Source organism: Chiloscyllium punctatum, chromosome 3 (assembly GCF_047496795.1).
Source record: "Chiloscyllium punctatum isolate Juve2018m chromosome 3, sChiPun1.3, whole genome shotgun sequence".
In the NCBI taxonomy this organism is placed as follows: domain Eukaryota; kingdom Metazoa; phylum Chordata; class Chondrichthyes; order Orectolobiformes; family Hemiscylliidae; genus Chiloscyllium; species Chiloscyllium punctatum.
In genome coordinates, this window is record NC_092741.1 from 74,474,814 (window position 1) to 74,492,750 (window position 17,937).

Consider the following 17,937-nt stretch of genomic DNA (forward strand, 5'->3'; position numbering starts at 1 on the left):
TCAAATTTTCCAACCCTGGCAATATCCATGTAAGTCTTTTCTGAACTCTTTCAAGTTTCACAACATCCTTCTGATAGGAAGGAGACCAGAATTGTACACAATATTCCAAAAGTGGCCGAACGTCCTGTACAGCCATAGCGTGACCTCCCAACTCCTGTACTCAGTACTCTGACCAATAAAGGAAAGCATACCAAACACTTTTTTCACTATCCTATCTACCTGCGATTCTATTTCAAGCAGCTATGAAGCTGCACTCCAAGGTCTCTTTGTTCAATCCTTGGAAGAGTATAAAGACAGTAGGAGTATACTTAAGAGAGAAATCAGGAGGGCAAAAAGGAGACATCAGATAGCTTTGGAAAATAGAGTTAAGGAGAATCCAAAGTGTTTTTACAAATACATTAAGGACAAAAGAGTAACTAGGAAGAGAATAGGGCCCCTCAAAGATCAGCAAGGCGGACTTTGTGTGGAGCCACAGGAGATGGGGGAGATACTAAACGAGTATTTTGCATCAGTATTTACTGTGGAAAAGGACTTGGAAGATATAGAATGTAGGGAAATAGATGATGACATCTTGAAAAATGTCCACATGACAGAGGAGGAAGTGCTGGATGTCTTGAAACACATACATGTGGATTAATCTCCAGGACCAGATCAGGTGTATCCTAGAACTCTGTGGAAAGCTAGGGAAGTGATTGCTGCACCTCCCACTGAGATATTTATATCATCGATAGTCACAGGTGAGGTGCCAGAGACTGGAGGTTGGCAAACGTGGTGCCAATATTTAAGAAGGGTGATAAAGTGGAAAGCCCCCACAACTTCCTCTGGCTGCTCATTCCATACATGTACCACCCTCTGTGTGAAAAAGATGCCCCATAAGTCTCTTTTATATCTTTCCCCTCTCACCCTAAACCTATGCCCTCTAGTTCTGGACTCCCCGACCCCAGGGAAACGACTGCCTATTTACCCTATCCATGCCCCTCTATAAGGTCACCTCTCAGCCTTCGACACTCCAGGGAAAACAGCCCTAGCCTGTTCAGCCTCACCCTATAGCTCAAATTGTCCAACCCTGGCAACATCCTTCTAAATCTTTTCAAGTTTCACAACATCCTTCTGATGGGAAGGAAACCAGAATTGCATGCATTATTCCAACAATGGCCTAACCAATGTCCTGTACAGCTGCAACATGACCTCCCAACTCCTGTACTCAATACTCTGACCAATAGAGGAAAGCATACCAAACGCCTTCTTCACTATCCTATCTACCTGCAACTCCACTTTCAAGGAGCTATGAACCTGCACTCCAAGGTCTCTTTGTTCAGCAACACTCCCTAGGACCTTACCTTTAAGTGTATAAGTCCTGCTAAGATTCACATTCCCAAAATGCACCACCTCGCATTTATCTGAATTAAACTCCATCTGCCACTTCTCAGCCCATTGGCCCATCTGGTCAAGATCCTGTTGTAATCTGAGGTCACCTTCTTCTCTGTCCACTACACCTCCAATTTTGGTGTCATCTGCAAACTTACTAACTGTACCTCTTATGCTCATACCCAAATCATTTATGTACATGACAAAAGGTAGAGGACCCAGCACTGATCCTTGTGGCACTCCACTGGTCCCAGGCCTCCAGTCTGAAAAACAACCCTCCATCACCACCCTCTGTCTTCTACCTTTGAGCCAGTTCTGAATCCAAATGGCTAGTTCTCCCTGTATTCTGTGAGATCTAACCTTACTAACCAGTCTCCCATTGAAAACCTTGTCGAGCGCCTTCCTGAAGTCCACATACATCACATCTGCCTTCATCAATCCTTTGTTGTTACTTCTTCAAAAACCTCACTCAAGTTTGTGAGACATGATTTCCCACCCACAAAGCCATGCTGACTATCCCTAATCAGTCCTTGCCTTTCCAAATACATGTACATCCTGTCCCTCAGTATTCCCTCCAACAACTTGCCCACCACTAACGTCAGGCTCACTGGTCTACAGTTCCCTGGCTTGTCTTTACTGCCTTTCTTAAACAGTGGCACCATGTTAGCCAACCTCCAGTCTTCCGGCACCTCACCTGTGACTATCGATGATACAAATATCTCAGCAAGAGGCCCAGCAATCACTTCTCTAGCTTCCCACAGAGTTCTCAGGTACACCTGATCAGGTCTTGGGGATTTATCCACTTTTGCGCATTTCAAGACATCCAGCACTTCCTCCTCTGTAATCTGGACATTTTGCAAGATGTCACCATCTATTTCCCTACAGTCTATATCTTCCATATCCTTTTGTACAGTAAATACTAGTGCAAAATACTCGTTTAGTACCTCCCCCATCTTCTGCGGCTCCACATAAAGGCCGCCTTGCTGATCTTTGAGGGGCCCTATTCTCTCCCTAGTTACTCTTTTTTTCCTGAATGTATTTGTAAAAACCCTTTGGATTGTCCTTAATTCTATTTGCCAAAGCCATCTCATGTCCCCTTTTTGCCCTCCTGATTTTTCTCTTAAGTATACTCGATCTATCCTGTCTATACCTGACATATGCTTCCTTCTTTTTCTTAACCAAACCCTCAATTTCTTTAGTCATCCAGTATTCCCTATACCTACCAGCCTTCTCTTTCACCCTGACAGGAATATACTTTCTCTGGATTCTCGTTATCTCATTTCTGAAGGCTTCCCATTTTCCAGCCGTCCCTTTACCTGCGAACACCTGCCTCCAATCAGCTTTCAAAGGTTCTTGCCTAATACCGCCAAAATCGGCCTTTCTCCAATTTAGAGCTTCAACTTTAAGATCTGGTCTATCCTTTTCCATCACTATTTTAAATCTAATAGAATTATGGTCGCTGGCCCCAAAGTGACCCCCAATGACACCTCAGTGACCTGCCCTGCCTTATTTCCCAAGAGCCGGTCAAGTTTTGCACCTTCTCTAATAGGTACATCCACATACTGAATCAGAAAATTTTCTTGTACACGCTTAAGAAATTCCTCTCCACCTAAACCTTTAACACTATGGCAGTCCCAGTCTATGTTTGGAAAGTTAAAATCCCCTACCATAACCACCCTATTATTTAGATATAGATTAGATTAAATTCCCTATAGTGTGGAAACAGGCCCATCGGCCCAACCAGTCCACACCGACCCTCCGACGAGTAACCCACCCAGACCCATTCCCCTCTGACTAATGCACCTAACACTATGGGCAATTTAACATGGCCAATTCTCCTGACCTGCACATCTTTGGACTGTGGGAGGAAACCGCAGCACCCGGAGGAAACCCACGCAGCCACAAGGAGAATACAGATAGCTGAGATCTCCTGACAAGTTTGTTTCTCAATTTCCATCTGACTATTGGGGGGGTCTATAATACAATCCCAATAAGGTTATCATCCCTTTCTTATTTCTCAGTTCCACTCAAGTTACTTCCCTGGATGTATTTCCAGGAATATCCTCCCTCAGCACAGTTGTAGTGCTATCCCTTACCAAAAATGCCACCCCCCCTCCTCTCTTGCCTCCCTTTCTATCCTTCCTGTAGTATTTGTATCCTGGAACATTAAACTGCCAGTCGTGCCCATCCCTGAGCCATGTTTGTGTAATTGCTATGATATCCCAGTCCCATGTTCCTAACCATGCCCTGAGTTCATCTGCCTTTCCTGTTAGGCCCCTTGCATTGAAATAAATCTAGTTTAATTTATTAGTCCTACCTTGTCCCTGCCTGCCCTGACTGTTTGACTCGCTTCTGTTCTCAACTGTACCAGTCTCAAATTGATCTCTTTCCTTGCTATCTCCCTGGGTACGAGCAGTTCTAGCAAATTTCCCTGCCAGTATATTAGTCCTCTTCTAATTTAGATGCAATCTGTCCTTCTTGCACAGGTCACTTCTACCCCAATGATCCAAAAATGTAAATCCTTCTCCCGTACACCAGCTCCTCAGCCATGCATTCATCGGCTCTCTCCTCCTTTTCCTGCCCCCACTATCTTGTAGCACTGGGAGTAATCCTGATATTACTACTCTTGAGGACCTCCTTTTTAAAGTCCTGCCTAACTTTCTGTAATCTCCCTTCAGAATCTCAACCTTTTCCCTTCCTATGTCATTGGTTCCAATGTGAACAATGACCTCTTGCTGGCCCTTCTCCCCCGTGAGAACTTTCTGCACACTCTCTGAGGCATCCTTGATCCTGACACCGGGGAAGCAACACAATATTCTGCTTTTTTGCTGCTGGCCACAGAAACGTCTGTCTATACCATGGACTAGAGAATCCCCTAACACAATTGATCTCTTGGAAGCCGACGTACCCCTTGTTGCATTAGAGCCAGTCTCAATACCAGAAAACTCTGAAGTTGTGAAACTTGATATGGATTCCATGAGAAATTAGATGTTTTTACTTTGTTTGCATTGAGTTTCTTTGGAACATTGTAGCATGCCAAGGATGGAAATGTTGGCATGGGAGCAAGGTTTTTTTTGAAGTGGCAAGCAACTGAAAGTCCAGGGTCATTTGTATGGTCCAAGTGGAGGTGTCGCACCTGGTTTGCATTTAGTCTTGCCAATGTAAAGGAGACTGCATTGTGAGCAGTAAATACCATAGACAAGATTGAAAGAAATACATGCAAAATGCTGCTTCATTTGGGAGTTGTATTTGGGGTCATCATGATGAGATGGGAGGAGTTCTATGGGCAGCGTTACACCTTCTGCGATTGCAATGGAAGGTGCCATTGGGGAATGAGGAAGAGTTAGGAGTGATGGAAGAGTGGACCAGGGTGTCATGGGATTGTACCTGTGGGATGTTGACAGTGGAGCGGAGGGAGAGATATATTTGTTTATTGTATCCTGCTGGACATGGCAGAAATGGCAGAAGATGATACTTTGAATGTGGAGATAGGTGGATTGTAAAGTGATGGCAAGGGGAACACTATCATTGTTCTGAAGAGGGAGCTGAATGGCAGACAGCAGAAGTGCAAGAGATGAGTCAGACATAGTGAGACACTTGCCAACCATGGTAGAGGGGAATCTTCAATTGAGGATAAAGGAGGACATGTCAGAGGCACTCCATTGTAAGATGGCATCAGATGTGATGGAGAAGAAGAAAATGGGCAAGTGGGAATGGAATCCTTGGAGTAAGGAGGAGGAATTTTTGTCAATATGACTGTATGGATCAGAGGGTTTGTCAGGGATATTGGTGGACAGCCAATGCCAGGAATGAAAACAGTGAAGTCCAGCAAGGGAAGGGGAAATCAGAGATGAACCAGATGAAGGTGACAAAAGGATGAAAATCAAAAGTGGTGATTTTTTCCAATTTGGGACTCAAGCAGCAAGCAGCACCAATGACATCATCAATCTCTTAATGAAGGAGATATGGCTTGGGACATGTGTCGGACTGAAACAATGAATGTTCCACATACCCCATTTAGAAACAGGTACAATTGTGACCCATCTGCATATCCATGAAAAAGTGAGACAAGTTAAAGGGAAAGTTGCTCAAAGTGACAATAAACTCATGTAGACTTAGGAAAATATTGGTGGATGGGGGTTGTATAGACTTCTTTTCAAAAAAGCAGAGCCTTCGTCCATTCTGATGGGGGATGCATATCTGATGAGTATACACATCCATGGTGAAGAGGAGGAATGGGGGCAGAAAATTGGAAATTGTGATATTGATATAAAACGTAGATCATAATACAATTTATCTGTGATTGTTCTGTTATTTAATCCCTTTTATTTGCATCCATGTATGTTTATGCTTGATGATTCTCTCTATTTGCAATCTGTTATGTTGATCCATTTGTAATGTTTGAGTTTCCAAGATTTTCATCAATTTGAGTTTACTTAATTTCCAAGATATAGATGCAGCAATGCCATCTTCCCTGCTACTGTGAAACCAGGATCAGCTTGTATTTATGTAACTCATTTCATGAACAAAATAGTTTACAAAGAAATAGTAAGAGGAATGGAATGCCCATGAGATGGTGTTAAATTTAGATGTGTGATTGAAGACTTTGACAAGAAGATGTCTGAGAACTTTTCTTCTAGAGAATTAAAGAGAAGTTAGAAGCAAAATAATTAGGCTGCAGACTGTGTTCAGCGGGATATTTGTTCTCTACTTGACATCAAGAAATCATTCATTCATTTAAGCAGCTTGACAGTTCTCCAATACATAATGATCCCAATCCTCTACTATCATGAGAAGTTTTGTAGTGCCATACCAATTGTTTGCTATTTCCCCTTTTTTGAACTGTTTCTGAATATTTGGATCCAGTGAATGGAGATTTGGAGAAGGACGAAGCAAAGAATTCCGTTGCTTGCTCCATGCCTCCCAAGTAGCAGCACAGAGATTTATATTCTGGTTGGGCAGACAATGCATTGGCATTGTGCTCTTATATATATGTGGAAAGGAATGATCTCTGCAAACAATACCAAGCATCCAACCTATCTATTCCTATTGCAGCTTAATGAAAGCTATTTCTATCATCAGTTCCCAACTCCACCCAGCAACCTGAACATTTTTCATCCCTGTACCACAAACTTCTTTATCAACCTTAAGTAGACACAGTACAAACTGTCTTAATCCCCACAGTAGCAATAACAGCTTTCATCAGCTATGCAGAAGCTATTGAGAGAGTGCCTCATAAGACTAGTAATATAATTTTAAAAAGCTCTATAGTTTAACCCATGGGTAACAAAACAATATAAATGCTATTATGTTTATCATTTAAAAAGTACCATGTTAATTTTCCAGAATTGGCTGCTGTGATGTTTCATAGCAAGTTGTGAACCTGAAATGTCAGAATGGTATGCATATTATTTCCTCAATTTGGGGACCTATAGTATAAGATGAAAAGACAAATGGGACTAGTACAGAGGATTTAAATACAGGTATAGTTTGAGGTAGGTATAAGATCTGGATCTCAGGTGAAACATCTTTCTGAGCAGCTCTGGCTGCAAGTTTATATCTTCACCCTCCTGATTTAACTTCTTACTTTTATTTGGGTCTTATTTGTCAGGTGAGGGAAGATCTCAAAGTGTATTCCTGCTTTACTAGAAATATTGTGCAAGATGCACTACACAGCTGTATGCACAGAAGACTTACTGCACTTTATAAATGTATATCCATTGATTTTCGTTCTGGTTCTCCTTCTGGTTGGATCTTCATCTGATACTCTAAAATGGTGAAAAAATTGGGATGGTAGATTAGTAAAGCAAGAAGGCATAATTCCATTATAAAAAAGACTGGAGGCCCCATGATACTTTTGTGATGGTGATCTTAATTTGTCATATATTGATACAATGACTGCCTCTCCACCATATGCAAATAAGTGGGACTCACTCACCTGGTTCCATTCTTACCTACCTAACCATAATTAGAGAATCATCTGCAAAGATTTCTTTTCCCAGTCCTGTATCATTCCATAAGGATCTTCACTTGAGATTCTCCTGTATTGCATCCACACGCTACCCCCAGGCAACATCATCAGAAAACATTGCATCAGTTTTCAAGTAAACTCTGGTGAAACATAGCTCTAACTCACTTTTGCATGAGTTCTCCACTGTCCGAAATAATCAGATTACTTGTCTGAATTCAAGAACCAAATGAGCAGAAATTTCCTCCAATGAAATATTGTAATGACCAAATCAATTGTCTTCCATCGCTATGACAAACTTTATTCCTTCCCACTCACTCCAGCACTTTCACTGACGATTGTCTAGGGTTGAATCAGACTTTTCCAAACCTTGGTATCCTAACTAACCAAGGATGACTTTCCAATATTTAGCATACCATCATGAGGAGTGCCCATTTTCACGTTGATAACAACGCTCAATTTCATATCTGCCCCTGCTCATCTATTGCTGAAATCATCAATCCTTTGTTAGCCCAGTCTTAGATATTCCAATCCATTCCTGGTTTGTCTCCAATGTTCTACCATCTGTAAACCTGATGTCATCTAAAACTCTATTGTCAATACCTTTACTTGCTCCCTGTCTTATTCACCTATCATCCTGTGCTCTCTGGTCTCTACTTGCTCCAGCTTAAATAATGATTTGATTTTAAAATTCCCACAACCATGATTTCAAATTCGTCCATGGCATTGACCTTCCCTATCTCTGTAATTTCCAGCCCCACAATCCTGAGATAACTATAGTCCAATAATTCTGTCCTCCTGAATATTGCTGATTTAGATTGTTCTACCATTGATGTCTGTGTCTTCAAATGCCAATGCTCTGGGCACTGAAATTTCTTCCATCAACCTCTTTGCTTCTCAACTTCACTATCCTTTTAAGATATTTTTGAAAAAACATACAGATCAAACAAGTTTGCAGTCATCTGTATTGATTTTTCTGATGGAGCATGGTACCAAATATTACTTTAAATTATTTTTGTAATATGTGTTTTTTTATCTATCTTAGATAGATTGCGCACCTTGCTGGCAGAACCAGCATTTGTTGACAATTTGAACCACCATTGAAAAATTAGGTGTTGAATTACAATTTGCTTTAAATATCTATAAATAATTTGGATTCAAAGTACAAAATAAGTTGTTAATTCAGCAATTGGTATTAAATTAAGAAGGTTAATACATTCTAACAGAGCAGATAAGGAATTACAGAAGGACCTTCTCTAGAAAGTCTTCTGCACTGGAGAGAAAAAAATTACTTTAAAAATACTATTAAACTAAGAGAGAGAAAATTTGAAAGTGATCTGTATCTGAGAATAAATACAAAATGTCTACATTCAGTCATTGTGGAACAGCAAATTAAAACAAAAGGAATGGCATGTTCTTGGTAGAATTTAAATTTGAGATCATGATGCTGAAGCTGTCTGATGTTCTAACTAGGTGTGGCTTAAATAGTGTATTCAGTCCTGGTCACCAAGGCGCAAGAGCAATATCCAATTCCTGGAAATTGGTTATGAAGTACATGAGAGGAGTTTGATGACTGAATTATCAGGAAAGGTTGTTAAGATTGAACTACTAAGTTCATGTAAATTGTCATTATACTGCAAAGTTCCTTTAATTTCTGGATTTTCAGCAAACTAGTAGATTGAAAAAAATAGAAAATAATTAGTATTTGGCTGCTGCAAATAGTAATGTTTTGAAAATATGTGCTGAATTTTTAAAATTATCCAATGATTTAATGCTTTTAAGAATGTTGTCTTAACATGAATCCTAAAAAAAGGAAAGATTGTTCTCATTACTCTAAAATATAATTTTAGAAGCAAAGGTAAACTTAATGTCTGCATGCAGTGGCATGAAGTGAAATGAGTTGGAGAATTTGGGCTACAGTTTTCAGACTTGAACCATTTAAATATATTTCTCCAATGACAATGGGGAACCTCTAAATTTCCTCTTAATTTTACTTACATGTTATAATTTATCAAGACACAATCAATTTATTAAAACAATGGAATTGGGAGATTTCAAATACTTTGTTTCTCCACAGCCAAACATTTTTACATCAGTTTGTGAACAACAAATAATAGTGATTTCTGATAATATGAATTCTGTTTAAAATTTTCCTTATTTCGAGAACTCATAATGTCCCTTTATCATGAAAATTATTTTCTTGCCTCTTAATCTCTGCTTTTTCTTCCTCGTCTCCTGAAAGCATTCATTAACTCAATTTTCATTTGATATTCCCATTTTAGTGGGAATAGTGACAGAGTCTGATTAACTCTGGTTGCTTTCTACTTTCTCAGCCCTGCCTCAGCATAATTTGGGGTCTGTACTCTGATTTTTTGTTTGGTCGATACAGCTCTATTACACACTACCTTAACCAGCTATGAAATTTTGGTAATATGTTGGTAACAGTTCTATGTGATGATTTGAAAGCCATTATAATCAAATCCGCAAATGTAAAAGCCAACTTTTATCTTATTTTTGTAGTTTTTTTGGCTAATATTTATCCATTTTTGACCCTTCGCAGTTAGATGTATTCGGTTACTTCAGTGTGGCTAGAGTCTTGGCAGTTTCTTTTAAATAACATGCAAGACAAAAGTTTACCAGATAACCACACACATCAGATACATCGTGTGGGTACCGTGAATAAGAAAATGTTTTCTTGACATCAAACATACCCCGCATTGAACACTGTAACATTTTCCACTGTAAAGGTCACTGAGGAGAATAAACTCGCCCACTCTAGGATCTCTCCGGTACCCAAATCCCGAGGTTGAAATTAATGGATTTTTAAAAAATGAGTTTTACTATTATACTGCTACTCAAATCTGGCACAAACTCAAGACAAACACTTCCACTGTTGAGGTAAAACCAGCACCACTAATCCAGAATCTGGTTTCCAGCATCTGCAGTCATTGTTTTTACCTGAGGTAAAAATATGACAAACGAAACGATATCTTTTGTCAAAACGTGTCTTTAATCGTTTATCACGAACGAATTGTTGATTTCACCAGCCGAAACTTAATTTTATCAGAAAACTTACTTTCATATTCGATGCACATCAGACAGAATTGTGCAGTCGATGATTTGCTTACACGCCAAGTATTATGATCAAATTGGCTTTTTGCAACGAATTGGTTAAAACTAATACCGAATTATAATGACAAGTCTATGTAAGGGGTTTTTGAAAGTGTCTTAACGCAACCCATTGTCTATCCCTGGCTGCGCAAGGTGCGACTGAATGTTGTGTGACTGTGAAACGTTCAGATTGTATTTGCAAATGGTGATGTGAAGAATGCATTAAAGTATATAGTTTCCAAATAATAAATGAAGCAGTGGATTAACAGCACAAAGTGCATTTATGTTTTTGTAAGCACTTTATGTCAAACAGAGTTGAACATAACAGGGGAAATACCAAGGGGGGGGCGGGGGATAAAGCATGTGGGAGAGTTTTGTCTGCAGGTTGTCGTAGCACTTTCACGCTGCGAAAGTGAGTGCCTGAACAGAATGAATACCATCGTATTCATGGGCTGGTAGGGGGGGGGGGGGTGTGGTGGAGGGAGCAGGAGACTATCAATCACTCAAAGGGAAACTAGCACGAGACACAGGCATCGCGCGGACTGACACAGCGCGCGCCCTCTTCTCCCCCTCCTCCCACTCCTCGCGGGTGCACGTGCGCGAGTGAGAAGCAGGAACCACCGCACATGCGCCCAGCGGCCAGCGAGTGATGGAATCCCAACGAAGCGGAGCGGAATGCACGCATGCGTAACAGGTCTCAAAACCTTTCGGATTCGGAGGGGCGTGCACGCAGAGCGCGCGATGGAGCGTGGGGGAGGGTGGGGGCTGTGGGCTGTGCTGGCGATGGAAGGGAATGAAAATGGGCGGGAGAGCGCGTCGGCGGCGGTGAACGCGCGCACGATCGGGAGCAGAAGTTGTATACTCGACATTCCCCTGGAGCGTTCCCGGGGTTTGCAGCGGCGGCGCGTGCGTCACACACACACACACACACACACAGAGAGCGTCAGCAGCAGCTGAATGTCAACAAGAAATGAAACCAAGTGAGAGTGAGTGAGAGAGGGAGGAGGAGTGGCGGCGCTGCACGGCGCAGGGTGGGGGGCTCGCTTCGTGCTCTCTCTTTCTCACTCACTGTGTACACTTCAAGATTGCAAGCTCTTCACCTCCACGTTGTGGAGAAAGAGAGGCAACTAACCTATTGGAAAACATAACTCAAACACGCCGCTCGCTCACTCTTTCTCCCCACCCCACACACACATTCAAAACAAGCCAGCAGCCGCGCCGATTCAGCTCCGCTCCCTCCGCCGGTCCCCAGGCTCGTTTTGGAAAGCGCTTGGCGCACAGGATCATGAGGTATTTGTTTTGAACTTGGAGCTGGCTTGAACATAGTCGAAAGTTAACCGGTAAGGAGAATGCAATCTGTTTATTTTTTTTTAAAGGTGGTTGGGAGGGATGATTGTGGGGAGAGGGGAGTGTTCGTGACCTCTGTGATACAAGTGGCTGTGCTGATGTGATTTGTTGCAGAAAGAGAGGAGGCAAATCAGCCGCACTGACAAGCATGGTTGCTGCTTGTTGGTTCGAGCTGTCACGATGCGGACATGCTGAGTAAAATTGGAGCACAGTCCGAGCCGAGGCCTTGACCGAGCTCTAAATGGCAGCAGTAAAAGGCATTAAAACCCTTGGCATCTTGCTCCAGATTCTGCCAATACAATGGCATTCTGCATCGATCTGTTCATGTTTTGTCTTCAGAGGTTTGTTTGTTGCAAAATCACGTCTCAAAACATCTCGTGTTGTGAACGTGCAAGCATTTTGCACGATTATGCATTCAAAATGTTTGGAAATGCCAACAACTAGACAAATGTTGGCAGTTTCTTTGTGCAATTGTGAAATAATATCGAGTATGTTTTTGTGTTCTTTACTATCGGTGCCTGTATAATACACCAAACAAGCCTGAAATACAGTGTTTGTGACAATGTATTGTGTATATAAACAGCAAATGTGTTCGGAAGCCTTAACTCAATGATGACCATGTTTACACGAGAACGATTGTTTACCTCTGTAACTGATTTTATTTGTTCCTTTTAACAGTGGCGTTGAGTAAAGATCGCGATTGCTAAGTCGATTCAGTTTATAGAATTAGGAGAGTGACCATATCTGGAAAACGATAGCCCAAAGAGATTACGCGGTGTCCAATTTTGTCAATGAAAATATATGTATTGCTGAGTGCGCGACCGAGATCATTTCAGAGCGCTCTGGCTAGCAGCTTGCATACTTTCGTTGCAACTTGAACCATCTTAAAAATGCCTGGGTTTTTGCAAATGCTGTACGAGCTCTGGCTTATTCTGATAATAGCATACCTTGAACAATATTATGTCTATTTGTTTCCTGCATTTGCTGTTTAACAGTGACGATGGCAAAATCTAAGCATTTAAAAATGTATATATACACAACCGGAATTTTTTCGGGAATATCCTGCCAGGACTCTTAAATCATAATTAGAACTTCTAATGGTTTACCACAATTTTCCATGCACTCAGTGTAGTTGTTGAATGAAATACGCTATTCTGACAAAAGAACTCGCTGTATTCTTGTTTATGCGCCCTTGTGGAGCTAGAGACACATTGACAAGAATAGAGACGTGTAAATGACCTGGTGTTGTCATCTTGCCGCTATCAACCTAGATTTGACATGTCGCTGGAGGATACAATTTTGAAACTGTATGACTCTAAATAAATAAAAATTCTCTATGAGGAAGGGCGTTTTTCTGTGTCCTTTATGTAATTAGGAGGTGGTGGAAAAGTATCACTTTGGGCAATATTTCGAGTCTGGATTGTTTACAGTCAAAGCTTCTGGCTTCCTCCATGGTCTTGGCTGAGGTCCCAGTGTTGTAGAATAGGTCCAAAACAGCCATATCTCCAAACTAGCCCCTATTCAAGATAACTCAAACAAGGTTTTGACATTGCTTAAAATGTAGACTGAGGCAATATACTAGACAACTGAAATACAGTGTTTAGGCAGAAGATAGGAAAATAAACTTTAGAATTCACCGTGTCAAGCCGACTGGAATAGGTAATGTCTAAATTCATACAGCTATTATTGAGCTAAGTTGAGACACAGAAAGGGCAAGGCTATGTTAATGAATGGAAATGCTCGGTTAGTTGATCAAAAGCTTAAGATTAACAGCAACTTGCTCTTCACGTTTCCCCTTTTTTTGGCGGAGATGTTCAGAATTAGACAACTGGAATAGAATATACAGCATATTAATTTTCTGGTTCAGTTAAGAATATTTGTGAACCTCGCTTTTTTTAAAATCATAAAACATTGGTGCCAAATATGATCCCATAACTGCATTAGATTTACCTGCATTTTATATGACTAAAATCTTTTGCACAAAAGCAGTAGATCGAAATGTTGCATTTTTGTTTATACGTTAAGATTACAAAACTTGTTTCTGGGAAAAGATTAGTTCAGGGATGATCATAAGTGGATTTTAATATAAAACATGCCCAGTATATGTTTTAAAGCGAACAACATTCTCAGCAGTTCCAATAAACAGGTAGGCTAATGTGTGAAGAAACATTGAGATTGTCAGGGATAACGTTTCTGGTAATTGGGCCCAACAATAAACCTGTCTTTCTCTTTCACTCAGCGACTTTACTTGCATATATAGAGGGTTCTGTTTTTATTTCAGAGAGGCAGCGTTTTGTAAAAGAAATCCTTATGCTACTGTCAATGTTTGGCAAACCAGGGCAATGTTATTCTCCACCTACCCATTCTACCCGAATAGACCTTACAACTGCAAACATTTTAAAAATGTACCCGAAGGTGCATTGAAATAACGAGCTTCTGTAGATCGAAACTGAAACGTCTTATTTGATTATCTTTTTTATTTCCAAACGTGGCAGTGTGACAGCTACACTTCTGAAAAGTTATATATTTAACTCGAAATGTAAGCAGTTATGGAATATAGGCCTCTCATATAATACGAATGACTGATCGTGTATTTTCAAAATACACAATATCGTCAACGGTCATTTTTCGTTTCTACAAAGATTTGTGGACTAAGTTCATCATTTGTGTTTACTGGATTCCGCGGAGCCATACATAGCATTTATCTGCATTGTGTATTACCTGTAAAATATTACTCAAGCATTGTCTTGGAAAAGAGAGCCTGAACGGACACTTGAAGAGACCTGCACTAAATAATTGCTTTGAAAGTAGTCACATAGAGGTGCACAACAAGGGTGGAGATAATCGCCTTTTGCACAGCTGAGTGTCGTATTGTTTACTAATCTGTGGTTTTAAAAGTAATCACTCAAAGCCGTGATAAAGAGCGAGCGGTTTGCTGCTTGCCAGTCGAGTTATGTGTGTCAGTTATTTGTACATTGTGTTGAGTAGCTCCCGCAGTTTGTCTACCTCTGTGCGTGCGGTGACCGCGCGTCAGCACTTTCAGGAGCCTTGCTGCTGACTCACCTGCGCACAGACCAAAACGTGACGCCTCCCCCCCCCCCCGGCCATTTCCAATGAATCATCGCAACCCACTCACCGGCCACGGGCCGCTTTGATTGACAGGCCGCCGTCGCCAGTTAGCAGCGACCACTGCCTTCTGAGTCTGGCTCAGTGGAACCAATAAGGTCCGCGAGGAACGGGTCGCTGTGCTGATTGGTGGGCTGGGTCAGCGGATGGAACGCGGTGTTGCAGTCATTGTTGGCAGCGTTCGGAGCGTATTGTTGAAGAAGCTGGGCGTTTGCAAACATCGCCAACCCCCCCACCCCCCCTCACCAATCCTTTCCCCCCCAATCACCCGTGATCGAAGGGCAGCGAGAGCCCATATGCCTGCCACCCGTGCAAACAATTCATCACCCATAACTGTACAACACCGAGGGCGGTCAGAGCTGATCGCTGATTTCCGCCACTCAGTAACCAGCCGGTGACTCATCAGCATTGTTGTTACTGATAACATTGTGATGAAACGCTCGGTTGCATCCCCAGCACTTGATGGTGAAAGGTCGGAAAATATTACAGCACCTAAAAGCTTCTTGCCGACCAGATCTAATCTTTGTGAATTGCGCGTTCCACACGTCTGTGGGGGCAGCCTGATTTTGCAGGCATGTTTCATTAAAGTGAGAATGGCACTGTCTTTCATTTCTGTTTTTGTTTCAGGTATTATGTAATCAAGATTAGTGAAACATATTAAACGTATGAAAGTCTTGGGAATCTTTTTGGAAATAGTACCTGCTGATCCACTGAAGCCTGAAAAGACTTATTCAGCATCCAACGTAAACATGCTGTTACATATCTTCCATAGTGACTCACTGTCACAGTTATAATTCACACCAGCTGGGTGAAATGCAGGAAAGTGAATGAGCATAACAAAACATAAAATTAGAAAAGAGGGTTTAACCAACAACCTACATAATGCAAATCATGGCCTAATGATGGCACAATTAGTCAAAGTTCGCAAATTTATGTCCCACTGGGAAGGCTACCACTCCAATGCATTACAATGTTAGACTAACAGAGACACTGTCTTTGGGACAAAATAATAATCTGAGGCCTCTTGGGTGGGTGTAATACATCTAATGGCATTATCTTGAAGAGTTAGGGGACTTTTCTCCAGCATCCTTGCTAATATTTATCCTTCATCTCACATTAATATTCTTTGATTTTGTATGTTTTAGTAGAAATATTCAGCAGGTCTTGCAGTGTCCCTGTGGAGGATTAAGTTAATGTTTCAAGTTGAATGTGATATTAGAACCCAGAACACACTTTAAACAAAGCATAACTTTTTCTTCACAGATTATACCATACCTGCTAAGTGTTTGCAGCATATTTTTATTTGGAATTTCTAGCATATGCAGCTTTTATCACTAGAACTGATGTTTGAGAGGTACTTCGTATTAAGTTGGCTTCCTCATTTCTTACATTACTGTCGTGACTACACATCAAGGTACTTTATTTGGCTATAAAGTATTTTGGTATGTCCTGAATTCTTAAAAGACTGCGCATATCAGTTCTTTTTAGTCCTTTCAGTTCAGTTCCTTGACTATTCTGACTATGTCCTTATTATTCTCTTTTCAATTTTGTTTCTGGTGGCAGAGCTTTCAGCAGTTTTATCTATGCACTCTCTTCTACATTGTTGTTCTTCATCTTCAATGGCATTCTCAGAACTAATCTATTCATTCAAACATCTAGTCCTGCTTTTAACTACTTGATAATCACTTCTGCTTCTATAGTGCCTTGTGATATAGCTTTGCAAACCATCATGGATAGGACTGTACTTGAGTCTCCAGGAATTAAAGATTAATTTATTGGGTATTGCTGCAAGTAATTTGGGGGAAAAATGCTGGGAATTAAAAATTGTGTGTACTTTGAATGTATATTTTATTAGCTTTAAAGTGTTCACAATGGAGAAATAAAGAGCCTTTGACTGGCGAGGCGGATGGAGGGAAGAGATCATGTCTTCAGAATTAAAAGTACACTTTATTTTGTTAAAATACTTTACGAACAGAAGTCGTCTTTTACATTGTATTGCGGACTTTATTTTATGCTCATTTAATCCCTGATGGCAGATTATTGTAAATGCTGTTTGATTTTCAAGATAAACAAGCCAAATACCAAGTCTTTCAGACAGTTGCTTTGCAGAGATGAAACACTCTCCCTCAGACACAGCCAAAAACATACCTTTTTGATTTATGAACTAAAACATTAGAGTTACGATTAAGGTATACAAACATGCTAACATTAGAATATAGGGTTTCAATCTTGGAATAAACAGACAGTGTTTGTCAATATGATCTCATAGACTTGCACAGCCATCTTAAGGAATTGGATTAATTATCTGATGCCATGTGCTCTCCAGGCAGTTACAGTTTGGCAATAGACTTTTTGGCATGTGGTTTTTGAAACTAGCAGTTTGTTATTTTTCAAAAAAGTTTGTAAAGCATTTAGAATTATTCTTTTATCTCCCTATTAGAAGTCTTGCTTATATTTCATGGCCTCACACACTTGTGATACTTCTCCTTAGCACTTTTTAAGAATAGTTGATACTCAACAAATTCTACCAGCCATGGTTGAACTTTTTTCAAATGATTGATTCCAAGTTTGGGTTGTACCTTTCCACACTTCCAATTTCTCAATAGCTGCTACAGTGGTTAAGACAAACCAAAAAGGTTTAGTAACTTTTATGTGTAAATGTAAGGAATTATTCTTAGAATTTCCATAATTTACAAATTTCACCTCTTTTAGATCAATTTAAAGATGAAAAGCAAACATCAGTGTTTTATGTTTTATTTTACTCTCTCAAAAGACATAACCCAAAATGTGTCCCAAATTACTCTATCCACCAAACAAAACCAGCATACTGCTTTGACAATTCATTAACTCCTGCATTTATTTTAAGTCTCTACAGCAAACAATCCATCTAGCCTTAGGGTTATGGGCTGGTGCTGGCAGGTGGGACGAGATTGGGTTGGGATATTTGGTCAGCATGGACGGGTTGGACCGAAGGGTCTGTTTCCATGCTGTACATCTCTATGACTCTATGAAGAGTC

The 17,937-nt window shown here is 40.7% G+C and overlaps 1 protein-coding gene across 1 annotated transcript in view; it reads left to right on the forward strand.

Moving 5' to 3' along the window:
- The first annotated feature begins 11,256 nt into the window (after nucleotides 1–11,256).
- The window catches only part of bach2b (BTB and CNC homology 1, basic leucine zipper transcription factor 2b), a 275,648-nt gene continuing 268,967 nt past the window's right edge, over nucleotides 11,257–17,937 (forward strand). The window contains exon 1 of the mRNA XM_072555130.1: nucleotides 11,257–11,787. The gene's annotated coding sequence lies outside the window, so the exon portion shown is untranslated. The remainder of the gene's footprint in view (nucleotides 11,788–17,937) is intronic.